General features: G+C 49.3%; 1 protein-coding gene across 4 annotated transcripts in view; it reads left to right on the top strand.

Moving 5' to 3' along the window:
* AMOTL1 (angiomotin like 1) overlaps positions 1-17,498 on the top strand; it is a 192,029-nt gene that overhangs the window by 116,420 nt on the left and 58,111 nt on the right. The window contains exon 1 of one of the 4 annotated variants that reach the window (XM_073582969.1): positions 5,982-6,137. The exons of 2 other annotated variants lie outside the window; for them this stretch is intronic. The gene's annotated coding sequence lies outside the window, so the exon portion shown is untranslated. Of the gene's footprint in view, positions 1-5,981; positions 6,138-17,498 lie in introns of those variants that run through there. One more of the 4 variants, XM_073582970.1, reaches the window with a different exon arrangement.

Genomic DNA, 17,498 nt, shown 5'->3' with positions numbered 1-17,498 from the left:
GCGGGTGACACTGAGCACACTGTCGGCAGTGTCTGGAGCAGCGGGTGACACTGAGCACACTGTCGGCGGTATCTGGAGCAGCGGGTGACACTGAGCACGCTGTCGGCGGTATCTGGAGCAGCGGGTGACACTGAGCACGCTGTCGGCAGTATCTGGAGCAGCGGGTGACACTGAGCACACTGTCGGCAGTATCTGGAGCAGCGGGTGACACTGAGCACGCTGTCGGCAGTATCTGGAGCAGCGGGTGACACTGAGCACACTGTCGGCAGTATCTGGAGCAGCGGGTGACACTGAGCACACTGTCGGCAGTATCTGGAGCAGCGGGTGACACTGAGCACGCTGTCGGCGGTATCTGGAGCAGCGGGTGACACTGAGCACACTGTCGGCGGTATCTGGAGCAGCGGGTGACACTGAGCACACTGTCGGCGGTATCTGGAGCGGCGGGTGACACTGAGCACACTGTCGGCGGTATCTGGAGCGGCGGGTGACACTGAGCACACTGTCGGCGGTATCTGGAGCAGCAGGTGACACTGAGCACACTGTCGGCAGTGTCTGGAGCAGCGGGTGACACTGAGCACGCTGTCGGCGGTATCTGGAGCAGCGGGTGACACTGAGCACACTGTCGGCAGTGTCTGGAGCAGCGGGTGACACTGAGCACACTGTCGGCGGTATCTGGAGCAGCGGGTGACACTGAGCACACTGTCGGCAGTGTCTGGAGCGGCGGGTGACACTGAGCACACTGTCGGCAGTGTCTGGAGCAGGGGGTGACACTGAGCACGCTGTCGGCGGTATCTGGAGCAGCGGGTGACACTGAGCACACTGTCGGCGGTATCTGGAGCGGCGGGTGACACTGAGCACACTGTCGGCAGTGTCTGGAGAAGGGGGTGACACTGAGCACGCTGTCGGCGGTATCTGGAGCAGCGGGTGACACTGAGCACACTGTCGGCGGTATCTGGAGCAGCGGGTGACACTGAGCACACTGTCGGCGGTATCTGGAGCGGCGGGTGACACTGAGCACACTGTCGGCAGTGTCTGGAGCAGCGGGTGACACTGAGCACGCTGTTGGCGGTATCTGGAGCGGCGGGTGACACTGAGCACACTGTCGGTGGTATCTGGAGCGGCGGGTGACACTGAGCACACTGTCGGCGGTATCTGGAGCGGCGGGTGACACTGAGCACACTGTCGGCGGTATCTGGAGCAGCGGGTGACACTGAGCACACTGTCGGCGGTATCTGGAGCGGCGGGTGACACTGAGCACACTGTCGGCGGTATCTGGAGCGGCGGGTGACACTGAGCACACTGTCGGCGGTATCTGGAGCAGCAGGTGACACTGAGCACGCTGTCGGCGGTATCTGGAGCAGCGGGTGACACTGAGCACACTGTCGGCGGTATCTGGAGCAGCGGGTGACACTGAGCACACTGTCGGCGGTATCTGGAGCGGCGGGTGACACTGAGCACACTGTCGGCGGTATCTGGAGCGGCGGGTGACACTGAGCACACTGTCGGCGGTATCTGGAGCAGCAGGTGACACTGAGCACGCTGTCGGCGGTATCTGGAGCAGCGGGTGACACTGAGCACACTGTCGGCAGTATATGGAGGAGCGGGTGACACTGAGCACGCTGTCGGCAGTATCTGGAGCAGCGGGTGACACTGAGCACACTGTCGGCGGTATCTGGAGCAGCGGGTGACACTGAGCACACTGTCGGCAGTGTCTGGAGCAGCGGGTGACACTGAGCACACTGTCGGCAGTGTCTGGAGCAGCGGGTGACACTGAGCACACTGTCGGCAGTGTCTGGAGCAGCGGGTGACACTGAGCACACTGTCGGCGGTATCTGGAGCAGCGGGTGACACTGAGCACGCTGTCGGCGGTATCTGGAGCAGCGGGTGACACTGAGCACGCTGTCGGCGGTATCTGGAGCAGCGGGTGACACTGAGCACACTGTCGGCAGTATCTGGAGCAGCGGGTGACACTGAGCACGCTGTCGGCAGTATCTGGAGCAGCGGGTGACACTGAGCACACTGTCGGCAGTATCTGGAGCAGCGGGTGACACTGAGCACACTGTCGGCAGTATCTGGAGCAGCGGGTGACACTGAGCACGCTGTCGGCGGTATCTGGAGCAGCGGGTGACACTGAGCACGCTGTCGGCAGTATCTGGAGCAGCGGGTGACACTGAGCACACTGTCGGCAGTATCTGGAGCAGCGGGTGACACTGAGCACGCTGTCGGCGGTATCTGGAGCAGCGGGTGACACTGAGCACACTGTCGGCGGTATCTGGAGCAGCGGGTGACACTGAGCACACTGTCGGCAGTGTCTGGAGCAGCGGGTGACACTGAGCACGCTGTCGGCGGTATCTGGAGCAGCGGGTGACACTGAGCACGCTGTCGGCGGTATCTGGAGCAGCGGGTGACACTGAGCACGCTGTCGGCAGTATCTGGAGCAGCGGGTGACACTGAGCACACTGTCGGCAGTATCTGGAGCAGCGGGTGACACTGAGCACGCTGTCGGCAGTATCTGGAGCAGCGGGTGACACTGAGCACACTGTCGGCAGTATCTGGAGCAGCGGGTGACACTGAGCACGCTGTTGGCGGTATCTGGAGCAGCGGGTGACACTGAGCACACTGTCGGCAGTATCTGGAGCAGCGGGTGACACTGAGCACACTGTCGGCAGTATCTGGAGCAGCGGGTGACACTGAGCACGCTGTCGGCGGTATCTGGAGCAGCGGGTGACACTGAGCACGCTGTCGGCGGTATCTGGAGCAGCGGGTGACACTGAGCACACTGTCGGCAGTATCTGGAGCAGCGGGTGACACTGAGCACGCTGTCGGCGGTATCTGGAGCAGCGGGTGACACTGAGCACGCTGTCGGCGGTATCTGGAGCAGCGGGTGACACTGAGCACGCTGTCGGCAGTATCTGGAGCAGCGGGTGACACTGAGCACACTGTCGGCAGTATCTGGAGCAGCGGGTGACACTGAGCACGCTGTCGGCGGTATCTGGAGCAGCGGGTGACACTGAGCACACTGTCGGCGGTATCTGGAGCAGCGGGTGACACTGAGCACACTGTCGGCAGTGTCTGGAGCAGCGGGTGACACTGAGCACGCTGTCGGCGGTATCTGGAGCAGCGGGTGACACTGAGCACGCTGTCGGCGGTATCTGGAGCAGCGGGTGACACTGAGCACACTGTCGGCAGTATCTGGAGCAGCAGGTGACACTGAGCACGCTGTCGGCGGTATCTGGAGCAGCGGGTGACACTGAGCACACTGTCGGCAGTATCTGGAGCAGCAGGTGACACTGAGCACGCTGTCGGCGGTATCTGGAGCAGCGGGTGACACTGAGCACACTGTCGGCGGTATCTGGAGCAGCAGGTGACACTGAGCACGCTGTTGGCGGTATCTGGAGCAGCGGGTGACACTGAGCACACTGTCGGCAGTATATGGAGGAGCGGGTGACACTGAGCACGCTGTCGGCAGTATCTGGAGCAGCGGGTGACACTGAGCACACTGTCGGCGGTATCTGGAGCAGCGGGTGACACTGAGCACACTGTCGGCAGTGTCTGGAGCAGCGGGTGACACTGAGCACACTGTCGGCAGTGTCTGGAGCAGCGGGTGACACTGAGCACACTGTCGGCAGTGTCTGGAGCAGCGGGTGACACTGAGCACACTGTCGGCGGTATCTGGAGCAGCGGGTGACACTGAGCACGCTGTCGGCGGTATCTGGAGCAGCGGGTGACACTGAGCACGCTGTCGGCGGTATCTGGAGCAGCGGGTGACACTGAGCACACTGTCGGCAGTATCTGGAGCAGCGGGTGACACTGAGCACGCTGTCGGCAGTATCTGGAGCAGCGGGTGACACTGAGCACACTGTCGGCAGTATCTGGAGCAGCGGGTGACACTGAGCACACTGTCGGCAGTATCTGGAGCAGCGGGTGACACTGAGCACGCTGTCGGCGGTATCTGGAGCAGCGGGTGACACTGAGCACGCTGTCGGCAGTATCTGGAGCAGCGGGTGACACTGAGCACACTGTCGGCAGTATCTGGAGCAGCGGGTGACACTGAGCACGCTGTCGGCGGTATCTGGAGCAGCGGGTGACACTGAGCACACTGTCGGCGGTATCTGGAGCAGCGGGTGACACTGAGCACACTGTCGGCAGTGTCTGGAGCAGCGGGTGACACTGAGCACGCTGTCGGCGGTATCTGGAGCAGCGGGTGACACTGAGCACGCTGTCGGCGGTATCTGGAGCAGCGGGTGACACTGAGCACGCTGTCGGCAGTATCTGGAGCAGCGGGTGACACTGAGCACACTGTCGGCAGTATCTGGAGCAGCGGGTGACACTGAGCACGCTGTCGGCAGTATCTGGAGCAGCGGGTGACACTGAGCACACTGTCGGCAGTATCTGGAGCAGCGGGTGACACTGAGCACGCTGTCGGCGGTATCTGGAGCAGCGGGTGACACTGAGCACGCTGTCGGCGGTATCTGGAGCAGCGGGTGACACTGAGCACACTGTCGGCAGTGTCTGGAGCAGCGGGTGACACTGAGCACACTGTCGGCGGTATCTGGAGCAGCGGGTGACACTGAGCACACTGTCGGCGGTATCTGGAGCAGCGGGTGACACTGAGCACACTGTCGGCAGTGTCTGGAGCAGCGGGTGACACTGAGCACGCTGTCGGCGGTATCTGGAGCAGCGGGTGACACTGAGCACACTGTCGGCAGTGTCTGGAGCAGCGGGTGACACTGAGCACGCTGTCGGCGGTATCTGGAGCAGCGGGTGACACTGAGCACACTGTCGGCAGTATCTGGAGCAGCGGGTGACACTGAGCACGCTGTCGGCGGTATCTGGAGCAGCGGGTGACACTGAGCACACTGTCGGCGGTATCTGGAGCAGCGGGTGACACTGAGCACACTGTCGGCAGTGTCTGGAGCAGCGGGTGACACTGAGCACGCTGTCGGCGGTATCTGGAGCAGCGGGTGACACTGAGCACACTGTCGGCGGTGTCTGGAGCAGCGGGTGACACTGAGCACACTGTCGGCGGTATCTGGAGCAGCGGGTGACACTGAGCACACTGTCGGCAGTGTCTGGAGCAGCGGGTGACACTGAGCACGCTGTCGGCGGTATCTGGAGCAGCGGGTGACACTGAGCACACTGTCGGCGGTATCTGGAGCAGCGGGTGACACTGAGCACACTGTCGGCAGTATCTGGAGCAGCGGGTGACACTGAGCACGCTGTCGGCGGTATCTGGAGCAGCGGGTGACACTGAGCACACTGTCGGCAGTATCTGGAGCAGCGGGTGACACTGAGCACGCTGTCGGCGGTATCTGGAGCAGCGGGTGACACTGAGCACACTGTCGGCGGTATCTGGAGCAGCGGGTGACACTGAGCACACTGTCGGCAGTGTCTGGAGCAGCGGGTGACACTGAGCACGCTGTCGGCGGTATCTGGAGCAGCGGGTGACACTGAGCACACTGTCGGCAGTGTCTGGAGCAGCGGGTGACACTGAGCACGCTGTCGGCAGTGTCTGGAGCAGCGGGTGACACTGAGCACGCTGTCGGCGGTATCTGGAGCAGCGGGTGACACTGAGCACACTGTCGGCGGTATCTGGAGCAGCGGGTGACACTGAGCACGCTGTCGGCAGTGTCTGGAGCAGCGGGTGACACTGAGCACGCTGTCGGCAGTGTCTGGAGCAGCGGGTGACACTGAGCACGCTGTCGGCGGTATCTGGAGCAGCGGGTGACACTGAGCACACTGTCGGCGGTATCTGGAGCAGCGGGTGACACTGAGCACACTGTCGGCAGTGTCTGGAGCAGCGGGTGACACTGAGCACGCTGTCGGCGGTATCTGGAGCAGCGGGTGACACTGAGCACACTGTCGGCAGTATCTGGAGCAGCGGGTGACACTGAGCACACTGTCGGCAGTAGGACGCTGCTCAGCATCAGCCGCAGACATCTCGCCGGCACTAGGACCCGGGAACGCAGGCGGGCACATGCGCAGTCGGCTCTAGGACCCCGCGCCGCTCGCACATTCCTCTCATTCCAGTGAATGGGGCTGATTGTTGGCGCAGAGCTGCGCGCAGCCCTCACTGCCCGCCGGCCGCGCGCCCGCACCCCGGCACCCAAACTTTCCACAGGAGACTCGTGTGACAGGTAAAGGGGGGAGGCTGCCTGGTCTGCAGAGCCGGGGAAAGTAGTGTGCGGGCAGCTCCGGAGCACAGCGGCAGCCACAGGACACCGGGCATCCGGCACTGCCACCTCTGCTGCTGCCACTTACCTCACGGGTGGGCGATACTGTCACCTCTGCCACAGGTGACCGCGGCCATGGGGACAGCTGGAGCTGCTGCACTCACCCGGGCTGCACTCACCTGCGGCAGGAGGTGCAGTATTAGAGGTGCTCATTATAGCTCGTGTTCTATGTACTATACTTATTATAGCTAGTATATGTAGTATTACTGCCTGCACTACACATAGTGTATGAAGTATGATATCTACTGTACTTCTATGTAGTATTACCACCTCTTCTACACTTATATCCAGTATTATATGTAATATTACTACCTGTCCTACACTAATTATATGTATTATTATATGTAGTATTACCACCTCTGCTATGCTTATTACAGATAATACTAGATATAGTATAGTACAGGTAGTAATACTATACAACGGGTGAAATATTATTGAACACGTCAACAATGTTTTAAGTAGATATATCTCTAAACGTGCTATTGCATGAAATTGTCACCAGATGTTGGTAACAACCCATCCAGTCCACACAGGCAAAGAAATTAAACCATAGATGACCATAAATTAAGTTATGTGTAATAATGAGGGGAAAAAAGTATTGAGCACATGAAGAAATAAATATGCAAAAAGCCATGAAAAGTCCTGACACCAGCTGACATCTGTCAGTAGTTAGAAAGCAATCCTGCCACTTAGTGGAAACTAATATCAGCTGATTCAACTGATGGCCTATAAAAAAGATGTCTCATTACTAATGCGCCACACAAGAAATCTCTCATGATGGGTAAAATCAGTGAGCTTTCTCAAGACCTTTGCAACCTTATTGTTGCAAATCATACTGATGGCTTTTGATACAGAAGAATTTCTAAACTACAGAAGGTTCCAGTGAGCACTGTTTGGGACATAATCCTGACATGGAAAGAACGTAATTTCACCATAAACCGGCCATGACCAGGTGTTTCTCACAAGATTTCAGACAGAAGCGTAAAAAGAATTATCAGAAGTTATCCAAGGACCACCCGTGGAGAGCTACAGAAAGACCTGTAATCAGCAGTTATAATGGTTTCAAAGAAAACTATAAATAATGCACACAACCTCCATGGCCTGTATGCACGCTCACCACGATAGACTCCATTGCTGAACAAAAAACACGTTTAAAGTTTGCTCAACAACATTTAGACAAGCCTGTGAAATACTGGAGAATACAGTCTGGTCGGATGAGGCCAAAATTGTATTCTTTGGATGCCATAATACACATCATGTTTGGAGGCCAAAAGGCGCCGCGTTTCACCCCCAAAACACCATACCAACAGTGAGGTTTACAGATGGGAACATCAAGGTGTGTGGCTGTTTTTCTGTATATGGCACTGGCACTCTTCATAATTGAAGGAAGGATGAATAGACACATGTACCGAAACATTCTTGATAAAAATCTTCTGCCTACTACCAGGATGATGAGTGAGACAATGATGCCAAACACACAGTCAAGCAATCTCTCAATTGGTTTTAGAGAAAGAAAGTAAACCTGCTAGAATGACCCATGCAATCACCTGACCTGAATCCAATAGAAAATGTATGGAAGGAACTAAAGCTCAGAGTTCATAGAAGGCGCCCACAGAATCTTCAGGATGCGAAGAGTGTTTGTGTGAAAGAATGAGACAAAATCACACCTGAGCAATGCCTGCAGCTAGTTTCTCCTTACAGGAGGCATCTAGAAGCTGTCACCACCAACAAAGGCATTTGTGCAAAATATTAAATAAATTTCAGTAAGAGCGTTCAATACTTTTTCCCTGTGTCATTTCTCATTTTTACACATAACTTAATTTATGGACATCTATGGGTTGATTTCTTTGCCTGTCTGGATTCGATGGGTTGTTACTGACATCTGGTAAGAATTTCGTGCCAATAGCACCTTTAGAAATATATTTACTTAAAAAATTGGTGGCTATAGATTCTTTACTGTAAGAGCAATGAGACAATGATTTTTTTTTTACTGTAAAAGCAGTGAGACTATAGATTCTTTACTGTAAGAGCAGTGAGACTATGGATTCTATACTGTAAGAGCAGTGAGACTATGGATTCTATACTGTAAGAGCAGTGAGACTATGGATTCTATACTGTAAGAGCAGTGAGACTATGGATTCTTTACTGTAAGAGCAGTGAGACTATGGATTCTTTACTGTAAGAGCAGTGAGACTATAGGTTTGTTTCTGTAAGAGCAGTGAGGCTATAGATTCTTTACTGTAAGAGCAGTGAGACTATGGATTCTTTACTGTAAGAGCAGTGAGACTAGATTCTTTACTGTAAGAGCAGTGAGGCTATAGATTCTTTACTGTTAGAGCAGTGAGACTGTGGAACTCTGCCACATGATGTTGTAATGAATGATACACTATAAATTCCAAGGATGGCTTGGATGCTTTTCATGATAAATATAATATTACACGTAATGGCTACTAGTGATGAAACGTTGATCCGGGGCGCCAGTTTTTGTCATATGTGGAGTGGAGAAGGAATTTTGTCCCAAATTAGGGGAAATCAGTATCTGCCCCATGAGGCTTTTGCCTTCTTCTGAATCAACATGTTGGGGTATGGGTAGAACTCAATGCCTACCTTCAACCTTAAGAACTAAGAAACTATGTCTGACTCCTACTTTAATGCGTCCATGAGAACAGTTTAAGAATAACAGAGAAGCAGCAATATTTGGTTCGCGCCATTGCATGACTGGCACGTGCCGCTGCAGATGTTTGCCGGTGTTAGGTTCAGGTGGGGTCTTACAATCTGCAGATGGCGTCCAGTACGATTCCTACGTGTAGGCTTTTTGGCTTCAGAGCTGCTGTTCTTCACCATTGCGTCATGACTTTTATTATATGAAGTTGCACAGAAATCTTCACCCAATAGGAGGCAGTTTGGGAGAATCCTCTGGTATGGGATGAAGATGAGTCTCACGCCTTTGTGGCACTCAGTGCTGGTCTTCCTCCTGTAAAGTCCTGCATCTTGCCAGGCGCCAATTGCTCATTGCAATGTCATTGCTTCAATAAATTAAAACGTGAAGGAACTTTGCAAACAGTTTTGCTTAAGAACCTCCAGCTGTTTTGCATCTGCAGCATTTACGCGTGCCTACAGTAGAGGAAACAAGTATTTGATACACTGCCATATTTTGGTCTCATCTGACCACATGATCTCCCCCTTCTTATGTAAAAATCATACAATGTGATTTTCAGTTTTTTTTACTTTTAGATTCTGTCTCTCACAGGTGGTGTACCCACGGTAAAAATTTACAGACCTCTCCATTCTTTGAAGGTGGGAAAAAGTGCAAAATCGGCAGCGTATCAAATACTTATTTCCCCCACTGTATTTGTCTCTCTAGGTTTACAGACTACAAACAACCCTTGTGTAGTCTGATCCTGCAGTCACACTCCCTGACCTATCTATCCACTACATCTTGTATGTTGGTTGCAGAAGTAGACATGGGCTGTCAGTCAGTTGAGAAATGTCATTGTATAATGAGAAACTGATGCAGCTTTTGGGTGGTCGGCATCCTCCCGATCACTGTGTAGTGGCTGCTGCCGGGTGCTGCAGATCAGCTCCTTAGACAGTGAACAAAGGGTGCCGTTCGGCTTCATTCACTGTTAACATCAGCCGCTCGCTCGGGGGTGCCGGATGTCGCACTTCCACAGATCTTATATTTATGACGCATCCTGAGTTCCTACTCAGATATCCCGAGATGTGACATTATGATCCTGAACTTGCTCATAGGTGCAGGCGACTCAATTTCTGAATAATCAGATGTGTCAGATTTGATTTTTCATGTACTCAGTGCCCGTTGGCAGTCATTTACTGAGCTAGACTACAATATATGGATCTGTGGTGTAATGCTGGTAAATGGCATGTCTGGTGTGTGAATCATTGTCCTACCTAATGCAAAACGGAAGATTAGCTCAGAACCACCAGGCTCCAGATCCATGACTGTGGGCAGAATGTCGCACCAAAACTTTTACAGAACATTGAATCTGCAATAACCATGGAGCCACCAAAAGAATAGAACATTGGGAACAATTTGCGCACTAGAGCTGTTTGATTTTTTTTTTTATTTGGCCATAAACTTTTAGGAACCCACATGTTGTTGGATTATCTGATAATCAGAATTTTGGGATGATGCGCAGTATGACTTCACAAACTCTGCATGGCGTTTCCTTTGCGAATGAAAGAGGACCTGGTACAGAGATCATACTGGGCCTTCAGTTATCGTTCCAAGCTTGACGGAAAAGTCTGGTGTTTTTTTTCTCCTTTCCATTTCCTTGACCCTTGGGTAAATTTACCATCCTCTTTTCCTTTTCTGACATGCTCTTCCTCTAGATTGATGACCCCTCCACAAGTTCTCAGCTCGATATCCAAAGAGGGTAAGACCAATCAAAACTTATCTCCTTTGTTCCAAGGGTTCCGTAAGAACTGCATGGGCTGATACATGTAGGCTCGATCCCATCCTAGCACCTCCAGAATAATTTATCCGAATTAAAGGGTATGTGCCAGAACCTCATTATCATCACTGGTGGAGTCCAGTAATCAATTAGATATGACCCATCCTTTAAACCTGGTGGCCATACACATATGTTGGCTTAACTAGTCTATTCCAGTAGGAATGGATGAACATCTAATGTGTGTGATGACTTCCCCACCCTTCCTTTATCGTGGAAGAGAAAGATCAAGCAGTTGGATTTGAACATGGCTAATCCTATATTTCTATGAGAGATAGGTTAACGCCAGAGGTTCCTGGCAGCAGCTTAATCTCTCTTCCCCATGGAAAGACATGGAAAGTTGGGTCAAGCCTTCAGATTTGGGGGGCTTCAGAGAGATAGCTTAACGAGCAATCAGACAACGGCTATCATTTCTGTATAACCAGCCGTAACCGGCCCCATACACAGTAGTCCAACGTGACGTCACAATATCAGTAGGATTGGCCAACTCTACACGGACCTATGTTGGTGGAGATAAGGATCCGACATGTCTAGTATCAGACTTCAGTTCTCTGATAGATAAGCAGAGGACTCATAGAGAACGCGTGAGAACTCGGCAGAGAGACAGGCAAGATAGCTGCCAGCCGAATGACCAGCTGAACCTTAGCTTGGCTTATAGCTATCTATTATGTATGTGGCTCCTAACATTGAGCCATGTGCATAATTTACTTGGGCTTTGTTGACCCAAACTAGAACCCTTCATATCTGTACAGAGGATGACAATGGAGCCTTGCTTGGACATTTACAATGACTTCCCCCACCCTTGTAGGACATGCTAGGACTTGCAGTTTCCAAAAAGCTAAAGGAACACAGAAGACGGGCAGGGACCACGCTTACTCCACAGTGGAATTATACCTCGTTCTTATGTTCTGCCCATAGTAATAGAACGTTATTGTACTATGAGGACCTGAAACAATTTATATTGTAAGCAATTCGATTACTGGAATTACATACCCAGACTTTTTGTGGGTGTTTTTTTTTCTTGCAAGTTTTCATTGTTTTTTTTTTTTTTTTTTTTTTGGCCTGATTTTATTTTTTTTTAAATTTTAAAAGGGTGTATGTAACTATCTACATACTAAGGTTTCGATTCATCCTTGTTTTTGGAGTTAAAGCATGGATTTTAGGCATTTTTATTTTTGCACCAAATTCTTTAAGGCTTTCGCACTATTTTTGCAATACTTGTCATTTTATAGGTTTCCTTTACAATGTGGTTTTTATTATCCAGATATGATTGCATAATTCATCATTTGGGACTTTTCCAAATGTCTCAAAATGTATATGTAGAGGTACCCCGGCACCGTAATGGAGCACACAATCTGTCTACTTTTGTGTTCTAGACAGTTGAAGACTAACATGCAACATTATAAGCCTATTAAAAGGATCGTGACATTTTGCCTTGCGGCTCTGCTCCTAAAATAAGTTTTTGACGTGGCGTATATTCGCTGCGTAAAAGATGAAGTGCCAGTAAAGTGGATGGGATTTATAGAAATGCCGCAACATGGTAATTGCTGTTGTTGGTGCTTGAGTTTTATGTGCGCATTTTCCCCATAGGCCGGGGTCAGACATGCGAGAAACTCGCACAAGTCTCGCATGTCAATACAATAGGATTGTGCAGCCACATGTATTTCTATGCAGCCGCACACTCCGGTCCTGAGTCCCGGCGGCAGTGCCGGGTATTGACATGCGAGACTCGTGCGAGTTTCTTGCATGTCTGACCCCAGCCGTAGAATCGCATTAGATACGGAAAATCTGCAGGTAAAAACGCATGGGCAACTGAAAGCTCTAAAAACGTATTTAATCTGCACATGAAATCCAAATACCAGGCAGGATCAGAAACAAAGCAGATTTATTTATAACATGATATATCAAAAAGAGACAAAGACCGCAGTGTCAAAAACATAATAAAAAGACATGTTAAAAAAAAGCACTAAAAATGCAATAAAAATAAAATTCAAGTAATAGGTGCAGAAAATCTGCAGCATCAAAAACTCACCAAAAGCTCATTGTGGCAACGGAGCCAAAAATGACTTTATCAGGCGGACTATGCCTGGAATCCACCTGAAAAAGCACTGGAAAAAATGAACATAATGCAACAAAATGTTCGGGTTTTTCTTTCCCTTTATATTAATCACTTAAATTTTTTAAGAAAAGTGACGTGGCGATCATCATTCTTCAGGCGGTTTCCGCTTAGAACCTGCTCACTGGTTTATTTAATACAATTTTTTTTATAAAAAAAAAAAAAGACGGCGATCAAAGATGTTGCAAAAAAACAACAACTGAAAAGATGCGAAAAGAGACGATTCAAGACAAAAGACGCCAGCATGTCCTGGAGCAGAAACGCCACAAAAATGGCACAAAACAATGGCAGGCCAGCACTTTAACCTGTCCAGCCTAAAACTCCATGTGATGGAGTATGTAAGATCATGTGATTGCATTAAAAAAAAAAAAAAAGCTGCGTGTAGAAAAAAAACTGCAAGTGTAGGTTGCATCTGCTGCACGGCAAACCCGCAAACTGCAGGCATGGGCTGGGATTCTATCCTCAAGCCTCGGACCATAATTAGTCAGTCCTGGAGCTGCATCCCGAGGTCCCTCTGTGGGCAGTAGGTAGAGCTTCTGTTAGGGCTTTCTATCTGTGTCCTGGAGATAGACGGAAGGAAGAGGGAGGCAGGAGGGGTACCGAGAAGGAGGACAGGATATGGGAGGCAGACCTCACAGAATAAAGCGCTGAACTTGGGGTTTTATCGACATCTATCGCTCAGGATTTATCAGCGAGGAAACATTCTGCAGCTGTGAGTAGAATTTCAGGGATCTAGAACGTTTGGCGAGGTTTGTTGGGTTCTAGTTCCGTCTTCACATGTGTTCTATTGTTACCGGGTTCGTTTTTTACAGAAAACATCTGGACGGTCTTTAGCAGCAGAAAGAGGCGATGTTCAAGATTTAACCCTTCCATATTACGGACAAAGACTTTCCCCTCTCCAAACATAATAACTCAAAGTCCAGACCTACCGTAACGGTGCGTTCTGGAAAAAAGAGTGGGCAAAAGGCTGGTATCATATTGCAGGAAGCTGATGGGGCAACTAGTGCTGGCAACTTGCCTGATTTTTTTTTTTTTCTCCTCTAAGTCGAAAGACTTAGGAGATGTTTTTTTGTTTTTTTTTTAGAACTTGTTTTAAATGCATTTTTCGGCTTGAGGGGCAAAAAATCAAAAAGTAGTGATCAAGAGGGACACGTACAAGTGGGCAGTAACCATTTTCGACCTGGGTACCATTACCTGGAGGTGACTCCAGATTTCCATACTCCTGGGTGAGGTGTCGGGCATTTGAAGCCAAACTAGTGATCATAAGGGCAGAGATTTTTCTGTCTTCCCAGACGAGCGTACAATCGATCCATCAGCAAAACGCGTAGAGCTCTGTGAGGAATGCACATCAACGTGGTAGTTCTCATAGACTGTTTTATACACAGATCAATGGGCCGCGTGAAAAAAAGAAAACGCAGCATGCTCTACATTGATCCGTATTTTGGGAAAATATCAGTCTATGGGCGCACAGAAAACGGATCACATCCATTTTTACGGATCCAATTCCATAGAAAAACTGTGGTTTGCCTTTTATTATTTATCAAATGGTTAAAAAAACTTTTGCCATGTTGGATGGCATGCAGATGTAAAAAATGGACATACAGATGGTATATGGATGAAAAATTGTGTATTCTTTTTTGGGTCAAAAAGCGGACAATTTTGCATATGTTTGAACTTGGCAAAAGGGCTCATTCAGAAGTCCGTTTTTCTCCATACAGCCAGATTCAGACTAGTATATGAAAAACCTTTCTTTTTCATCCAGTTTTAATTTATATTCCATCTATATACCATACGTGTGTCATCTGTATCTCTATTTTTACATCCGTATGGCATCCATTTTTAAGCATCGGCACACAAAAAATTTCAAAAATTAAATCCAGTTTTCTATGTCCATACTGTCTACCTGAGGTCAGTGATTGTTCGTGATGTTGGTCTACTAGGTATTGCTCCCACCTAACCAGAATCCTACTCCACACTGATGAGGGGCAACACCCTGAAACAGCTGTCTGTGGATGGATACCTGGCCTTGGTATTTCCCTTGTCATATCTGTAAACTCGTAAAGAGCTGGATATTGACTTAATGGGCCACTTAATATGGTGGTAATGGTGGTTTCCGAAACGAGCCACCCCTTGGCTGGGTCCTTCCCTGGAGGAAGATCTTGCTAGTCCCTTGTTTGAGACTCTTAAATGAGGCTCCACGGATTTTATTTGCATATTCGTATTTCCCAGGGAGCAATGCACCTAGGATTTCACTGTGACTGAGCACCTTTGCCGGCTGCCGCAGTGTATTCTTTGACAGGTCTCCCTGAGGTCAGTGATTGTTTTGTGATGTATGTCCATAGTATATACATAAAACAAACAGACGCAATATCTGCGCACCTATAGACTTGGATGGGTCTGTTTTTATATGTTTTTTATAGGTACGAGAAGCTTGGGAAAAACAAATGCCTCACAGAGTGAACTGATAAAAAACAGGCCATATTCTGCAAAGTAACCCAAAACCTATATGTACTGAACTCCTTGTGTTTCCTCCCTCTACTAATGCACCTATGCCTGACATTGCCATTTCCGTGTGTGGTTCCACTATTACTCCCCAGCAATATGCCTGCTGTCTTGGGGTCATACTTGACTCCGAGCTTTCCTTTGCCCCCCACATACGATCACTGGCTCGCTCTTCTTATCTGCACCTCAAAAACATTTCCAGAATTCGACCTTTTCTTACTTTTTACTCCGCAAAAACTCTTACTGTTTCTCTTATTCATTCTCGTCTCGACTATTGTAACTCTCTTCTAATCGGAATCCCTCTTACCAAACTCTCCCCCCTCCAATCTTTCTTAAATGCTGCAGCCAGGATCATATTCCTCACCAATCGTTACACCGATGCCTCTACCTTGTGCCAGTCATTACACTGGCTACCCATCCACTCCAGAATTCAGTATAAACGTATTACCCTCACCCACAAAGCCCTCCATGGCTCAGCACCACCCTACATCTCCTCCCTTGTTTCAGTATATCACCCTACCCGCACCCTCCATTCTGCTGATGACCTGAGGTTAGCATCCTCAATAATCAGAACCTCCCACTCCCGTCTCCAAGACCATACACGTGCTGCGCCAATTCTTTGGAATGCACTTCCCAGCCCAGGTCAATACGATTAGTCCCCAATCCCTACAATTTTAAGCGTGCCCTAAAATCACATTTATTCAGACTGGCCTACCGCCTCAACACATTAACCTAATCTATACCTGTGTGGCACTCAAAAGTTTTACCGTAACCAGGTTCCCCGCATCATGTTCCCACATGCTTTATGCATCCATTAGCCCTCTGTGTCTGTACTGTTACACACTTAACATTATGGCTGGTCCATACAATCAGGGCAACTGTTACCTTACCACCCACCTTTCGTGTCTATCTTTTTTCCTCATAGACTGTAAGCTTGCGAGCAGGGCCCTCATTCCTCTTGGTATCTGTTATGATCTATGTGATTATTGTTATGCTGTAATGTCTATTGTCTGTACAAATCCCCTCTGAAATGTAAAGTGCTGCGGAATATGTCGGCGCTATAGAAATAAAAATTTATTATTATTATATGTATTAATGAAGCCTCAAGAACGCTAATGTGGCTATTTGTGAAGACCCAAAGTAGGCAAATATGTTCCTAAGGGATTAAAAGGCATTATACACAGCAATAAAAATAATTGCAAGGCCTTGTGTCGAAACAGAGAAAAATTGGCCTTTTTGCCCATAACAACCATTTTTCTGGTGTGAAAATGAAAGCTGAGCTATTCTGGGTTGTTATGGGAAATATGGATATTTTTTTCCTCATAAAGTGAGGGAATGAAGACAATAATGTCTAGATTTTTACTCTCCGAGTGTATGAAAGGTGTCTTGGGCGATGAGAGGAACAATTATTTAGAGGACGAGACGTTCCCTTAGTAGTTTTGTGGTTTGGATTTCCTGTCTACATCACATTTGGTTGTTTTTTTGGCTTGATTTATGATGGCGCATAATTTTTTTTCTTTTTTTGTCTTACGGTTTTGAGATTCAATAAATATTTTTGTTCTTTTAATGCCGGTTTCATGTGTCCATGAAACAAAGGCCAATGCCTGGCCCAACCGCTGATTCTCCTGACCTGAGCTGCTTCATAAATGCTCCTGAGGTAGTTGGGTCAGCCTAGGATACCTGGCGGTCCGTCGGCTGGGTATTTCAGTATGAGAGTGGTCCGTGTTTCATGGATGGGTAACACCGGCCTAATTGATCTCTTTGTCTTGTTAGGTCATAATTATCCTAGGTACTTGTTGCATCACCATAGGTGGCCATTCACCAAACGGAGATCAAAAGTGTGTTCTTTCAGTCTTCGTGTGGCTGATTTTCACTAGCAAATTCATTTTTTTAAGTATATAGGAAAGCACTGCAGACCGGTTTCTTTACAGTGGCCTCCTATGGTAAATGGAAGCCTCTGTATCCATTCTGACTGAGGATCAGTCACCATCAGGGGCTTCTGTCCTGAGCATATGCACCCGACAGTGGGCACAGACCAAGTCTGAATGGAGCCATACTTTGTCAAGATTCTGCCCTAAATCCAAATTTGATCTGAAGATGTTCAGCCTCCAGTTTCGAAAGCAGATTGTTGTAAAAATCTAGAGCATAATTACCTAAGATCGGGTTTCTGCGGAG

Source organism: Dendrobates tinctorius, unplaced genomic scaffold (genome assembly GCF_039654945.1).
Source record: "Dendrobates tinctorius isolate UK_male_01 unplaced genomic scaffold, ASM3965494v1 ptg000075l, whole genome shotgun sequence".
Classification (NCBI taxonomy): Eukaryota; Metazoa; Chordata; class Amphibia; order Anura; family Dendrobatidae; genus Dendrobates; species Dendrobates tinctorius.
This window is presented reverse-complemented; position numbering and strand designations above follow the sequence as displayed.